Raw genomic sequence first — 17,052 nt, forward strand, 5'->3', positions numbered from 1 at the left:
AGGTACGACCTAAACCACGGTAATGCCTGGCCCTGAATACCAGTGTAATTTTGTAGTTGATCAAGGAGTATTTTATGATCTATTGTGTCGAACACAGCACTGAGATCAAGTAACACTAGTATTGAGACACAGCCTTGGTCAGAAGCTAGAAGTAAGTCATTTGTAATTTTAATGAGCGCAGTTTCTGTGCTATGATGAGATCTGAATCCTGACTGAAATTTTTCATAGATAGCGTTTTTTTGCAAGAAGGAGAACAATTGGGCCGACACCACTTTTTCTAGTATTTTAGACATAAATGGAAGATTTGAAATGGGTCTGTAATTTGCTAACACGTTTGGATCTAATTGTGGTTTCTTAATGAGAGGCTTAATAACTGCTAGCTTGAACGGTCGTGGGACGTGACCTAGAGATAAAGACGAGTTGATAATATTGAGAAGAGGCTCTTCTGCTACAGGTAACAGTTCTTTCAGCAGTTTAGTGGGTATTGGATCTAATAAACATGTTGTTGGTTTAGATGCAGTGATAAGTTTATTTAGCTCTTCCTGTCCTATAGTTGTAAAGCACTGCAACTGTTCTTGAGGGGCGATAATTGAGGTTGAATCATAAAACTCTGTTAAAGGTTGTACATTTACAAATGTATTTCTGATACTTTAGATTTTTTTCTCAGTAAAGAAATTCATAAAGTCATCACTACTAAACTGTAATGAAATGTTTTGTTCTGGTGATGTCTGTTTATTTGTTAATCTAGCAACAAGAATCTTGGATTGTTTTGGTTATTTTCTATGAGTTTGCAGAGATGCTCGGCCCTGGCTGCTTTTAGAGTCTTTCTATAACGGGACGAGCTGTCTTTCCACGCGATTCTGAAGACCTCTAAATGAGTTTGTCTCCATTTGCGTTCTAGATTATGAGTTTCTCTTTTGATAGAGCGAGTAATACTGTTGTACCAAGGTACAGTATTTTTCTCTCTAACCTTTTTAGATCTCATCGGTGCAACAGTATCTAATGTACTAGTGAAAATGGTGCACATACTGCTAGTCATTTTCTCAAGATCATGTGTGTGTTTTGGTACGATGAGCAGCTGAGATAGATCAGGCAGTTTATTTGTGAATTTATCTATAGTTGTTGGGAGAATTGTTCTGCCTAGTCAATATCGCGGCGCAATTTGACAAATATCATCAGTATGTAGTACGCATGTTACAAGTTAATGATCAGAGACGTCATCACTTTGCGATAGAATTTCTATATCGGTTGGATTGATTCCATGTGATATAATTAAATCTAGTGTATGATTAAAACGTGAGTGGGTCCAGTAACATTTTGTTTGACCCCAAAGGAGTTTAGTAAATCTGTAAACGCAGCCCCTAACACATCATTTGTATTGTCAACATGAATGTTAAAATCTCCATCAGCGCTTTATCGATGTTGACCAATAGATCTGAGAGAAAGTATGCAAACTCTTTTAGGAAATCAGCATAAGGCCCTGGAGGTCTATAAACGGTAGCTAAAGCAAGAGATAGTAGCGACTTTTTACTTATATCTGAAAGAGTAACATTTAGCATAAGAATTTAAAAATGAATTAAACCTATAGTTTGTTTTCTGAGTAACATTAAGATTATCTCTATAGATTGTTGCTACACCACCGCCACGGCCAATCGGACGGCATTTGTTTTTATAACAGTAGCCAGGTGGACAAGACTCATTAAGACCAAAATAATCATTTGGTTTAAGCCATGTTTCAGTAAGGCAAATTAAATCAAGACTATTATCTGTGATCATTTCATTTATAATAACCGCCTTAGGTGTCAGTGATCTAATGTTTAGTAGCCCTAGCTTTAGAAATTGTTTTTGTTCAGTAATTTTGCGAATTTCTGGTTTGATCACGATCAGATTTTTTCTAGATCCTTTATTTTTATTGTTAGACCTCACTATTCGGGGAATAGACACAGTTTCTATAGACTGTACTACACTCACATTTCTATCAATTAAGTGGGCAGAACACAGACTGTGATTTGAGGTTTGACTTACTAGTCATAGTAGCATGCGAAGCATCTTGGAGATGTTCTCCGACAGAAGATCAGCTCCGATCCAGGGGTTAATCGCACCAGTTTTTTGGTCAAACAACGGTTCTGGTGGCCTGCTATGGCTCGTGACATTCGCAGTCATGAGCACAGGCACTTTCTTGATGGAACACTTGGAAAAAGTGTCAAGCCATTTTGATTTTTTTTGTCCATTGATGATGGACTGTGCAGAGAAAATTGAAAATTACATTAAAAACATTTCCATGTATGTGTAAGTTGTTTATTTACTAGACAAGCTATTGGTTTAGAATGCAGTTAAAAAAATGCATTCTTGATGCATGTACCTGAATGTGGTTATCGGTTCCTCTTGCCACAATTAAGTCCACCATAGCCTGGTTGGACAACATTCGGTTCCTCTCAGCAACAACATGTTGTGGCAAGTCATGTGTTAATCCTGGAAAACTCCTGTAAAGAGGTCGTAATGTCCCTTCAGTCATGCGTCTTGCCTCCTCGGTCCAGTGGGCGAACCTTTTCCCATGCCTTTTAAAAAAGAAAAAATCTACTTTGTTGGCCCCCAATAGGACACCTCTTGTTGTGGACAATAAACAATTACATATAATTAATGTATAATGTATAAATAATTTAGTGACCTGTAATGCCTCAGTTTGGTCAATTATTTCTACTGACAAGGAAGGAACAAAGAATGAAACACCAAACTGAGATGTAAAGAAACTAATACACATACCCCTCTGTCTCAAACCAGAAACCATGTGGAGTATTGCACATGGTTGTCGGTGGAGTATTGTGTTTAAATGCAAGGAGTAAACAGGGTCTTACCAAAAGAAGCCATGTCATGCAAGCTAAAGACAGACAACAAGATAAAAATAAAAATGTAATTTGCTTAACCTACACGTGGTTACAGTAGCTAAGTTTGAGTCAGACAGAACATCTGACTCGATCAAGTAGGCTACTTTTGCCTCCCGAAATAAATTATTGACCCATCTTTTGAATTGATATCGCATCAATCGTTTATAAATAATAAATGTTGCATCATTACAATACAATCAACAACAATAACTTTAGCAGATTATTTAACATACCTCAATACGTATCATTTTTGCCGTTTCCATTGTCAAAAGTTGTGAATGGTACCCTAATTCCGAACCGTACCGTACCACTTTTTTGGGACCCTTTCGTTGGGGTACCAAGCACAACAGTACCGTACCAAAAGGGTGGAGCTACACTCTGCAGAACATTGATTGGTTGACAGAGAATCGTCACTTGCGCGTGCTACAAGGGGAATGACATCACAAAAGGCGCCACACACAAATGTTGTTCAGGCAACGCGTGCATTGATTATCTTCACTTCATGTAGGCTATATAACAAAACAAAATATAAAACGCAACCCTGCCTCTTTTCGTTTTTATTTAAAAAAAAATATGAAACCTATTAATGTGTGGTTCAGGCAATATGTGCATATGTTCTCTAATTATCACTGTATAGCCTATAATAAAATGAAATAAGACAAAACAACCTTCTCTTTTTGTTAAAAATCAGTTTTAATTATCAATAATAACCATATTAAGTATAAAATATGACAAGCTATACAATACGAAATAACGACAAGCAAACAATTCAGTCAAACGTACAGCGCACTAACGGTAAAGTTAAATAAATATAAGTTATAAGTTATAAAACGTCGCTTTGCCCTGAGCAAAAACGATTTGCCCGGGAGCAAATTATAAATTCATTAGACCAAAGATTGCCCGTTATACACAAGATGAATGATATACTGTTTTTAACCACTACAGAGACATCTGAGCCAGTGGCGAATGTCAGAAGGACTAGCCGAGGTACAGCTGCTCTCAGCTGGATACGTAGCACCGAGCGCCCGGTGATCGCCTGGATCTCACAACTCTGACAACGTCAGATCAAATTTTCAAATAGGCGCTCTCTTTATAAATTAACCACAGATTTGAGGTTTAAACAACTACATTCTCGTCTGAAAAACTTTTAAAGCTACATTTCATGACACAATAAAATAGTTTTTAAATTACGCAGGTTTTCTCCTTCTCTGCTTGCTGGTAGGTGCTGCGGCATGGACGTCTGAACTTTGCGTACTTGGTATTCTGAAAAGCCAAATGTTGGCGTGCAGCAAGCAAAGCTCGTCTTCTTTTTGTGACAGCCTCAAGCCGAGAAGCAAGAACAAGGGCTGTTTCTCAATATGCATTCTTCAGTGATCTTGCGTCCTTGTGTTCTTGCTCTACGTCATCATCAACCGTCGAAGTTCGTTCCAATACTCAAGAACGCAAGAACAGAGGACGCATGAAAGTACCCGGATGTGCTCTTGATATCGAGGATGCATCAAATGCAAACTTGCGGGAATCGAACCGTTAAAAATCCCAGAAGACGTTGCGGCGGTCGACGTACGGAACCCTGTAAGCTTTAAAGTTCTCGTGAGATTCCAGCTACAAGCTCGCAAATACGTGATGGCTCATGAAAGTAAACCATTTGTTTTGCTTAATTTTAATAAAATGATAACCTGAATAAAGCCTGCAGTATTTTTTATTGCCATATAAAAAAATCTTAACATTGACAAAGCATAACAGCCAAAGGCTACTCATTTTCATAAATACACACTGTGAAATAAAAAGATAGGCTATATGAAAACAATGTCTATATTAATATGAAATATATTTTTTAACAGGTTATGATATTTATTTGTGATGTTGTGCATTAGCCACTTATAATATGATGGGACGGTCAGTTGAGCAACAAGATCGCAGCACATCTCAATTCTCAAATGATGCGTTCTGTGTCCTCGCGTCCTTCCGAGATCGTTCTTTCAAGGTCGCCTGGCAAGACCGGACTCCACGAGAACGCAAGTCCGTTCTCTGCGTTCTTGGAATTGAGAAACAGCCAAGATCTGCTGTATGTCCTCCATTGTTGTTTACTATGTCGTTTTTTTCTTCGTGCTAGAATGACGTCGATCACTATTTTCCGGCTACACCACGCCTATCAAGTACGGGTACAGTTGGTGGTGGAAACCCAAGCCTGATCAAGGTGTACCGCTCCGAACCATACCGAACTGTACCGAACCAAACCGTACCGCTCAGTGGAAATGAGGCGTAAAATTCATAAATATTACATAATTTAAACATTATTTAAAGTACATACGGAGTGACTGAACTGATCTTTGTCATAGAATACACTTGTTTGTTCGTGTTGAGTTGACAGTTTGAACATTCTTGTGCCCATTTATTTATTTTCAAGATCTGAGGTGAATTAGCCAGTGTTGTTTTCATTACAGCTAAAAAGCTGGGAACACAGAACGAACTCACGTTAGAAGTTTTTAACATTAAATAAGGCACATAAACATAATATTATCATTGCCATACTTTGTGTTGCTGTTCCAGCTGCGATGTTGCGGAGAAATAGAAATCATTTCAAAAATAGAATAGGCTATTCGCGTGTCGCCATCACGGCTGGTTAGGACAAAAACTCTGATTAACATGGAAAAGATACCTTTATCGCTTGCCGCAGCGTCGTGTCGCGTCTGGTTGGGACACGGTGTAATGATGTCAAGTAAATTGCTAGTTCACTTTGATGAAACAAATAGAGATCTGGGGCCGTATTCACAAAACATTTTATCTTACCACTAAGAGTTCTCCTAAATAGCAGTAAAAGTTCTTAGCTAAGAGTTTTCTCTTAAAACCTATTCACAAAGCTGCTGAGACAAACTTTTACTAAGGAATAGAGAGAAGTCTTAAGCTAAGAGTAAGGGCGGGGTTGATCTCGTTGCTATGGACTATACACACAGTGATTGGCTGATGGGGGTGGAGTCAGTGATTTAATCATAGAAATATTGTAGAATGAGGTGTCATGTTTCCATATTAAAATAAAGGTTTTAAAATACAAATGTTGCCCTATTCAAATAAATATTTTTTAATAAAAATGTTGCCATAGTCAAAATAAACTGTTGCCATATTGTTGCCATAAAGGTTTTAAAATGTAGGCTAAGTGTCACTAATTAAACTAGTATATACAGTTAATTGTCCACCTCTTGGATGTTTTTATCTCAAGAGAATGCAGAATTCAAGTGACAAATTATGTTTTATAAACAAAGTTTGGGAGAAACACATTCAAACGGCTCGAATCTAATCAGCTCGAGAGGAGGAATATATACACAGCCAAGAGTCGACTCGCCTATAGTTACTTCGACGGTTTTCTGCATCCCTCCGCCACCCTGTCCCTCACTCTCAGCTGGGGATATGGAGAGAACTTTGGGTTTGGGCTAAATTCCAAGCCATTTTTAGTCTATTCAATCATTTGTAAGTGTGAACTCATGAAAACCTCTGCCACAGGTAATCAGACAATATTTATTTATTTGTTAAAGTGTTTGGCGTCTCATCGTAGATTCAAATCTATAAATCAAAATGTATTGCATTCATGAAGAAAGGGCTCAGCACCCAAGGCTCTATTGCTATTCCCTTAATGGTGTACAGTGTCTTTGGGTGGATTAGAACTGTTTGTGATTTGGTCTTAGTGACTTCCTAACGTTTCACAGATTTAGGAGCTAGTTTTAGCGCTAAAATGCTTTGTGAAATACTCTTAGAGCAAAAATTTAGGACTCCTAAAATTAGGACTGACACGGCCATTATTTTTAAGAGTTTGTCCTAAATCGGCAAGTTAGGAGCTACTTTTAGCCTTAAAATGTTTTGTGAATACGGCCCCAGATGTTTTATGTGAGTGTAGCAGATGAAGTCATGCACATATATTCTTGTGACAGCTGTGAAGTCAGTCTACAAAACACAGCACAGCGATTTATACACAACCAGAGAGACTGGACATTCAGGTGATAAACTACATTTTTAACTCTATTATTCAATATTATTCAATTTCTTTCTTGTTTTAATAAGAAGCAGCATTGCCACTGTGCATTGCCACAGCATTGCCACCCCCCCCCCCCCCCCGGGGCAAGTTTTTTGACTAAATAGAAACTTAGTATTATATTTCATTAAAAATAACGCAAAATCCATTCAAGAAAAATAGTTGTTTTCATATGAATATACTCAATTAAATACTGCCTTTGTAGAACAATATTTTATAGATTTAATAATAATAATGTGCATTGGTTGTTTGGGATTAAATTGTTAATTTTGTAGACTTTCAGACTGGATTCAAACTTAATTTACTCTTGTCTCCTCCCATAAATCATGGCTACATTATATGTTTTGTAAGCTGTTAATTTGAGAAGACAAACACACAAGACATGAATAACTCTACAGTGAACTTCACCACACCTGAAGCATCTACAAATTCCACAAATCAGTCCATTGGGCTAATAGACAGTCTGGAGATATGTGGGTACAGCATCACTTTTCTGTTTGGTCTTCCTACACACTCCTATATTATATGGCTCATCATCACAGGAAAAGTAAGTGGAGTTGCATCAGAGTTCTTCAACCTGGGTATCTCTCTGAATGGTTTGATCTTTGCACTGTCAAAATATTTTTTTAGTCTCTCAATGTTAAAAGCATTTTTACTAGGCCTTACATTCACTGGCCGTCCTCTGTTTCAGTGTCTGATGTGTTTTGAGCATTAACGGGCAGTGGTTCATCCTGTAACCACCCAGCAAACAAAATTATGTTCTGAGAATGTTTTCCAAACGTTCTCTTTTGGTTGTGGGAACGTTATTTGAAATGTTCTAAAAACGTGGAAATGTCCAGTTTGCTTAACGTTGCTGGAACGTTATCTTAAGGTTAGCATAACGTTCCTGCAACGTTCTTTCCACCTAAATTTCACCACCAATACAACGTTCAAAGAACGTTTATTTGTAACGTTACAAGAACGTTAAAATGTCCAGTTTTCTTAACGTTAGCAAAACGTTATTTTAAGGTTAGCATAACGTTCCTGCAATGTTCTCACCACCTAAATTTTATTATCAATACAACGTTCAAAGAACGTTGATTTGTAACATCCAAGAATGTTAAAATGTCCACTTTCTTTAATGTTAAAATGTTATGTTAAGGTTAGAATAATGTCCCTGAACTATTTTTTTATTAACACAAGATACAGCCATTCCAAGAACACAATGTTAATCATCACTGCCGCTGTCAGAGCGCGATCAGACCAAACGAATCGAGTGATGAATGCAGTTGGACATAGTGGTGTATTAGAGGTAAAAAATTATATAAATACTGTTCGGTTTCTCGCACAAACCGATCGTTTCGTGTCTTAGGACATCAATGTGTCATCACGATCCGCAGGGTTTAATTTGGACTTGTCGATGCAAGTTTTATTTACTCTTATAGTAGAAGTTCCCATCCACTAGCATTATTTGACTGACAGACGGCAACGGTTGGAGTTAAAAATCATCATTTGTGTTTTACTGAGGAAACAAAGTCACCTACACCTTGGATGCGCTGGGGGTAAGCAGATAAACATCAAATTTTCATTTTTGGGTGAACTATCCCTTTAAGTATTGGGACGGTTTAACTTAAAGTAAATGTAAAAGTGTTTAAAGCTAATATTTAGTTGTAAATCCAATCACAGGAGTGATTCTGTGACCCATAGACATCACCAGACTCTTGTACAGGAAAAACGTTCATGTCAAGCCCTGTATGCATGATAAAATACAAGGTAACTGACTTGTCCATGGACAGCAATATAATCAACACTTTCAAGGTCCAGAAAGGTAGTGACTGCAGTGGTTCAACCTTAAAGGGTTAGTTCACCCAAAAATGGAAACTCTGTCATTAATTCCTCACCCTCATGCTGTTTCACACCCGTAAGACCTTCGTTGATCTTCTGAACGCAAATAAAGATATTTTAGTTGAAATCCGATGGCTCAGTGAGGCCTCCATAGGGAGCAATGACATTTCCTCTATCAAGATCCATTAATGTACTAAAAACATATTTAAATCAGATCATGTGAGTACAGTGGTTCAATATTAATATTATAAAGCAACAAGAATATTTTTGGTGCGGCAAAAAAATAAAATAACTACTTATTTAGTGATGGCCGATTTCAAAACACTGCTTCAGGAAGTATAAATTAATAAGTGTATCGAATCATGAATCGGATCGTGGGTCAAACCCGCCAAACTGCTTAAATCCTGTGACTTTCTGAAGCAGTGTTTTGAAATCGGCCATCACTATACAAGTCGTTATTTTGTTGTTTTTTTTCCGCACCAAAAATATTCTTGTATTAATATTGATCCACTGTATTCACATGAACTGATTTAAATGTGTTTTTAGTACCTTTATGGATCTTGAGGGAGGAAATGTCATTGCTCCCTATGAAGGCCTCACTGAGCCATCAGATTTCATCAAAAATATCTTAATTTGTGTTCTGAAGATTAACGAAGGTCTTACGGGTGTGGAACGACATGAGGATAAGTAATTAATGACAGAAATTTCATTTTTGGGTGAACTAACTCAGATTCTGCAATGTGATGTAAACTTTTGAGCACAAAACTGTATGTGTGTGTGTGATACAGTCAGTACAGCAGGCTAACATCAGTGAGATATCAATAGGGGTCTATCATCCTCTACCATGTCCTTTCTCATCCGGTGGAAACTGCCACTTGTGGTTCAAAGGGTTTCCATCGCCGCAGTCCTTCAGATGACTGGTTGGAGCTGGGAATGGAGGATTCTGTGACCAAACAAATAAAATAAAAACATTTTCTTTAAATACATTACAGTTCTCACTGCAGAGGTTACAACATGACATGTCATAGTACAGTTTAATGATAACAATTTTATTAGTTAGACAGCAATAATAATGGAAAAAATAAAAACAAGTAAAAGTGCTTTCTTGTCGTTTCAGTAGCTGAATAAAATACAAGATAACTTGGGTAACGTTAACTGAATTGTATTCAAACAAAAGATTTTCAGTGTGCAAGTTACCTGATTGATGACCATGTTCTTTAAAGAGCAACAGTATTAGAGAAGAATAGCAGCATTTATCACCTGGCCTAAACAGTCATATACATATATAGTGAGAGAGAAATTACATTATAATTTGACAAAGTAAATTGAACATGAATGACAGGAGTGAAATGTACACTTTAACAAATATGATATATTTTATTGTAAGTGTTGGTAAAACACCTTTTTCTGTCCTTGTCTGCCTTGCAAGAATGAGGTGCAGTTCTTCCTTCAGTGCTGTATTTGAAGCATCTGTGGACAGTTGAGAGGAAAGTGTCTGCTGATTTGTCAGAGAAATAAGATAACAACTCAAGCACACTAGCTAGACTAGAATTAATTACCCAGCAAGCAATAGCCGTCATTTCACCGTCTCGGTTAACTATAGACCCGATATAGTCCGGCTATGTGTAACCCACTTGTAGCCAAAATAATCTTTCCTTTGGTTACATGTCGTTTTTGCCAAAATAACTTGCGAGTTGTATGATATTACATCATGTAAGTGAAGTCAACAGTGATTACAAGGTGTTTGGTTTCATATCTTTGACATGTTATATTGTGTAGGCTGTGCGTAGCCACAATTTAGCTCGTAGTCAGACCGGCTATTTGTAGCCCACCTATAGTTAATCCTGATTTATTGTAGTTTTTGGACAGGAAGTGCTTGCGATGGTTGATATCTCATCATGTTCGCAATGTCAATGATTTCTACAAGATTTAAGTGGCATTTTATGACATGGTCTATATGTAGTCACGATTTAGCTCTGAATTGGATAGGCTATGTGTAGTCTGCTTTCAGTTCACCCGGTGAAATTGAGGCAATTTATAGTCTAGTTTTTACGGCTTGGCTATAGCCCTGATTCAGACCAGCAATGAGTGTAACCAAAATAGTGTTAAGTCATTTTCGACCACAAAGCTTGTGGGATTCTTGATATACTTGCATTTATAGGTACATTTATATGCAAGTATAATATACATTTATATGCAAGTATACATTTGAAACAGCATATTTTTGCTGTCACACAATCCTACATTCTACGATATCATATATATATTCATATATATATAATATCAGGGTATAGCCAAGCCATATATTAATTATAATTATATACTACACACATATATGACTGTATTTAATTTTAAGTTAAATAAAAATTTACAATTCTCAACCGCTAGATGGCAACTGTGGCTCTACGGAGACATGACTACTGGCAACGCGAGACTTGAACGTTAGCTCTCGATCACTGTTGCCAGATCTCGCGATAAACATTTCCGCATTTTACAACTGTTGGAGACGGAGAGCAAGCAACAGCAAATGTTAAAGCAAATTCTTTCCTGCTTTTGGTCTTGTAAGTATCTGTGTTTTTCATTTTGACATGTGTTTATTATTTATGTACATTATGTGTAGGAACCGTGACATTTTAGCGGGTAACAGTGCAGACTCAGAGTAAAACGTGGTTAGATTAACATACATGCACATGTACTGTAGTGTTTCCTTGTGCCCTAAAACTCTGTAATTATCTAAATACAAGGGGGTAAACATGAAACCTGTGCACCCTACTATTATTTGTTATGGAAGCCTTGTATATCTTTTAATCTTTTGATCATTATGAAAGAAAAATATGAGTTTTTGATTTGGCAAGGCAAGTTTATTTTGTATAGCACATTTCAACAACAATCTTCAAGGTAATTCAAAGTGCTTTTCATAAAACATGGAATTTATGGAACTGAAAATTAATCAGGTTGTTTTATAAACCAAAAAATATTGTTAACATTTTTTATTTAACTTTTTTTTTGTCAATGTTTTATATTTTTATTATGTTACACGTTGTAATTTTCTTTTAATGTTTATTTGTATTGTATTTGTAAAATTTAATTTATTTATTTTTTTATCATTGTGTATTATCCTGTTCTTTTTCTAAATAAAACCTTTTATATTTAATTTGTTTGGACGGATTGTCATTTATGAGAGCCTGTTATATTTAAGTGAAAAGAATCCTTTAGCCATTATTTTGTTGTCTATTGCATGTATAGATGTAATCATTCATTAGTAGTGTAATTGATGACTAGTCTATTTTTGGGTTATGGTTAGACGTCTATTAGATTTTCACTGACAGCCCCAATTTTGCCTTATTTTATCCTAGACTCGTATTAACCGTCTAGTCATAAATATGTAGTTGTCTAATAGTCGTCTAATTGATGACTAGTCTACTCATGGGTTATGGTTAGACGTCTATTAGATTTTCACTGACAGCCCAAATTCAGCCTTATTTTAGCCTAGATCCATATTCACCGTCTATTAGACATATATATGTAGTCGTCTAATAATAGTCTAATTGATGACTAGTCTATTTTTGGGTTATGGTTAGACGTCTATTAGATTTTCACTGACAGCCCAAATTTTGCCTTGTTTTAGCCTAGACGGCCGGGCTATGTTTTGACGGCTATTAGACGTCTAATAGACATAAAATTGCTTGCTGGGTAATAAACGTGAATATTTTACTAATAGCTAACTTCTTATAAATGTATGTGGCAGTTAAGTATCAGTTAGCAGTTTACCAAACTAGTTAATTTTATAACATACACACACTCAATTTATATCAGCGCGCGCAATAACTGAAAGGCAGCGGCCTAGAAAATGCTGTTTACAAAAAAATTACATAACGAAAAACTTTTGATGTTGTGTTGTGTAAACATGTTATTTATAATTATTTTGTGGATCCACACTTACCTTCTTATGATGTGAAAGACTGCGGTCAAGCCAGCCGCGGTTTGAAAATACACGGTCAAGCCAGCCGCCAAAAAAAAAAGCGTGTGCGCATATTACTATAAATACGGTAATTTCAGGAACAGCAGAGAGAGAGAACGCGCTTTCAGAGCGCGTGTGTTCTATCTATCTATCTATCTATCTATCTATCTATCTATCTATCTATCTATCTATCTATCTTTTATTTTTTCTGTCTAATACATAAAGAATTTCTTTCTTTCGTTCTATCTATCTATCTATCTTTTATTTTTTCTGTCTAATACATAAAGAATTTCTTTCTTTCTTGCTTTCTTTCTTTCGTTCTATCTATCTATCTATCTATCTATCTATCTTTTATTTTTTCTAATACATAAAGAATCTCTTTCCTTCTTTCTATCTATCTATCTATCTATCTATATCTATCTTTTATTTTTTTCTGTCTAATACATAAAGAATTTCTTTCTTTCTTTCTATCTATCTTTTTTTTTTCTGTCTAATACATAAAGAATCTCTTTCTTTCTTTCTTTCTTTCTTTCTATCTTTTATTTTCTCTGTCTAATACATAAAGAATTTCTTTCTTTCTTTCTTTATTATTTTTTCTGTCTAATACATAAAGAATTTCTTTCTTTCTTTCTTTCTTTCTTTCTTTCTAATATATCTTTTTGGGTTTACAATATTAAAATGACAATTACTCTTGAATTAAATTGTGTTACTGTCTTACTGCATGAGGATTACTGTCTGATTAGGCCTATAAACACTTCATTTCAAATGAGTAGAAAATACCAATGGCCTGTTTCTATAGGGGACATCCCATACAGTTTGCATTCCTCAAATCTATCCTTTTCACTGCAGCATTTTGGAGATAAGCCACATTATTTGACTTTACATGTCTATAAAGACCTCATTTCAAATAAGTAGAAAAAACTAATGGTCTGTTTCTATAGGAGATGTCCCATACAGTATGCATACCTCATATGAGTACATTTCACTGCATCATTTTGGAGATATGACACATTATTTGACTTCAAAGGCCTATAAACACCTCATTTCAAATAAGTAGAAAAAACTAATGGTCTGTTTCTATAGGGAACATCCCAGAGAGTATGCATACCTCATATGAGTACATTTTACTGCAGCATTTTGGAGATATGCCACATTATTCGACTTCAAATGCCTATACACACCTCATTTCAAATAAGTAGAAAAAAATAATGGTCTGTTTCTATAGGGAACATCCCAGAGAGTATGCACACCTCATATGAGTACATTTTACTGCAGCATTTTGAAGATCTGACACATTATATGATGTTGGAGGCCTATAAACACCTCATTTCAAATAAGTAGAGAAAACTAATGGTCTGTTTCTATAGGGGACATCCCAGAGAGTATGGACACCTCATATGAGTACATTTTACTGCAGCATTTTGGAGATATTCCACATTATTTAACTTCAAAGGCCTATAAACACCTCATTTCAAATAAGTAGAAAAAAACAATGGTCTTTTTCTATAGGGAACATCCCAGAGAGTATGCACACCTCATATGAGTACATTTTACTGCAGCATTTTGAAGATATTCCACATTATTTAACTTCAAAGGCCTATAAACACCTCATTTCAAATAAGTAGAAAAAAACAATGGTCTGTTTCTATAGGGAACATCCCAGAGAGTATGCACACCTCATATGAGTACATTTTACTGCAGCATTTTTAAGATATGACACATTATATGATGTTGGAGGCCTATAAAGACCTCATTTCAAATAAGTAGAAAAAACTAATGGTCTGTTTAATAGAAGAAGTATGCAACCTCATATAATTTTACTGGTTTTGGAGATATGCTGTTTCTATAGACCTCATTTCAAATAAGGAAAAAAATAATGGTCTGTTTCTATAGGGATGATCATCCAGAGAGTATGCACACCTCATATGAGTACATTTTACTGCAGCATTTTGGAGATATTCCACATTATTTAACTTCAAAGGCCTATAAACACCTCATTTCAAATAAGTAGAAAAAACTAATGGTCAGTTTCTATAGGGGACATCCCAGAGAGTATGCACACCTCATATGAGTACATTTTACTGCAGCATTTTAGTTATGCCACAATATTTGATTTCAAAGGCCTATAAACACCTCATTTCAAATAAGTAGAAAAAACTAATGGTCAGTTTCTATAGGGAACGTCCCAGAGAGTATGCACACCTCATATGAGTACATTTTACTGCAGCATTTTGGAGATATGACACATTATATGATGTTGGAGGCCTATAAAGACCTCATTTCAAATAAGTAGAAAAAAATAATGGTCTGTTTCTATAGGGGACATCCCAGAGAGTATGCACACCTCATAGGAGTACATTTTACTGCAGCATTTTGGAGATATGCCACATTAGTTGACTTTGGAGGCCTATAAAGACCTCATTTCAAATAAGTAGAAAAAAATAATGGTCTGTTTCTATAGGAGATGTCCCATACAGTATGCATACCTCATATGAGTACATTTCACTGCAGCATTTTGGAGATATTCCACATTATTTGACTTCAAAGGCTTATAAACACCTCATTTCAAATAAGTAGAAAAAAATAATGGTCTGTTTCTATAGGAGATGTCCCATACAGTATGCATACCTCATATGAGTACATTTCACTGCAGCATTTTGGAGATATTCCACATTATTTGACTTCAAAGATATTCCACATTATTTAACTTCAAAGCTTATAAACACCTCATTTCAAATAAGTAGAAAAAACTAATGGTCTGTTTCTATAGGGGACATCCCAGAGAGTATGCATACCCCATATGAGTACTTTTTACTGCAGCGTTTTTTGGACAAGCCAGCTGCCACTCAGAAATGAGCGGTCAAACTAGCCGCCCCAGTATTTCGCGGTCCACGCCTACACTTGCTATTATGGTAATACTGTTTGTGTACCGATCTGGGGTGCGTTTCCCTATAAACACCTCATTTCAAATAAGAAAGCATCGTTAGTGAACCATGGTCGTAAGTCCCATTGAACTCTATTGGTAACGACGGAACTTGCGACCATAGTTCGCTTTGGGAAACGCACCCCAGAATGTGATTTCACATTCATTTATTTATTCACATTCATTTATTTATTCAGTCAGTCAATCGTTATAAATGAATAAATATAGCTAAAAAAAAAATATTTCACAGCTCAATTTCACCTGAAAATGATAGTAAACCTCAAAGCCGGACATTGTGTGCTGCTGAATTCCACAATTAAAGCCCCCCAACAACTCATACGCTGTTTTGTTTCACCTCAGCTGGAGAGGGCACCTTCTCCCAGTGTCAACTGCACCGTTTCAGGACATTCTGATGTTGCATTACAAAATAAAAGCCCCCCAAATCTCATGTTCCTGCTGTTTTGTTCATATTTTCAGAAATTCATAAAAAATAAAATCCTAGTTTCCACAGACTAATTTCACCTCATCTGGAGAGGACACCTTCTCCCAGTGTCAACTGCACCGTTTCAGGACATTCTGATGTTGCATTCCAAAATAAAAGCCCCCAAAACTCATGTATGTGGTGTTTTGCTCATATTTTCAGAAATTCAAGAAATATAAAGTCCTATTTCTCAATTCTGCCTAGCGAATGTTCCATTTTGAAATAACCCAGCGCTGCCCTTTGATGTCTAGTAAAGTACATCTAATTATTGTACTGCACTTTTTTAGAACTCGGTCATCCGCCGTTGAGTGTGCTTCGAATGATACGCGGACAGGACTGCGAGCGGAACGCATCTGTACATGGTGAAGTATAGTTAAGTATACCCGGGCCTTTACAGTGTCAACTACAAAATGACAAGACATTCTGATGTAAAATTTCACATGCACATTTTAATGTAATTGTTATTTACAATTTATTTTCAAAATTAGCCCCACTTTTTGGATAGTAAATATCACACTACTTATTTAACACAATATAATTGGATAATGTAAATGGGATACACAATGACCTCATTTCAAATAAGTAGAAAAAAATAATGGTCTGTTTCTATAGGAGATGTCCCATACAGTATGCATACCTCATATGAGTACATTTCACTGCAGCATTTTGGAGATATTCCACATTATTTGACTTCAAAGGCTTATAAACACCTCATTTCAAATAAGTAGAAAAAACTAATGGTCTGTTTCTATAGGGGACATTCATTTATTTATTCAGTCAGTCAATCGTTATAAATGAATAAATATAGCTTAAAAAAATGTACACAATGTATTTAACATCAATACCAATCATCATTTTGGAGATATTCCACATTATTTGACTTCAAAGGCTTATAAACACCTCATTTCAAATAAGTAGAAAAAACTAATGGTCTGTTTCTATAGGGGACATTCA

At 35.9% G+C, this 17,052-nt stretch overlaps 1 long non-coding RNA gene across 1 annotated transcript; it reads right to left on the reverse strand.

Annotated features, from left to right (window-relative positions):
• Positions 1 to 1,641: 1,641 nt before the first annotated feature.
• Positions 1,642 to 12,852, reverse strand: LOC125256340. Its single transcript, XR_007182096.1, has 6 exons — positions 12,677 to 12,852; positions 10,135 to 10,203; positions 9,931 to 9,998; positions 9,577 to 9,676; positions 2,363 to 2,558; positions 1,642 to 2,241 (listed from the first exon to the last, which is right to left on the reverse strand). It is a non-coding gene; the product is annotated as an uncharacterized LOC125256340 (long non-coding RNA).
• Positions 12,853 to 17,052: the final 4,200 nt, after the last annotated feature.

The sequence above is a fragment of the Megalobrama amblycephala genome, linkage group LG2, assembly GCF_018812025.1.
Source record: "Megalobrama amblycephala isolate DHTTF-2021 linkage group LG2, ASM1881202v1, whole genome shotgun sequence".
Taxonomy (NCBI): domain Eukaryota; kingdom Metazoa; phylum Chordata; class Actinopteri; order Cypriniformes; family Xenocyprididae; genus Megalobrama; species Megalobrama amblycephala.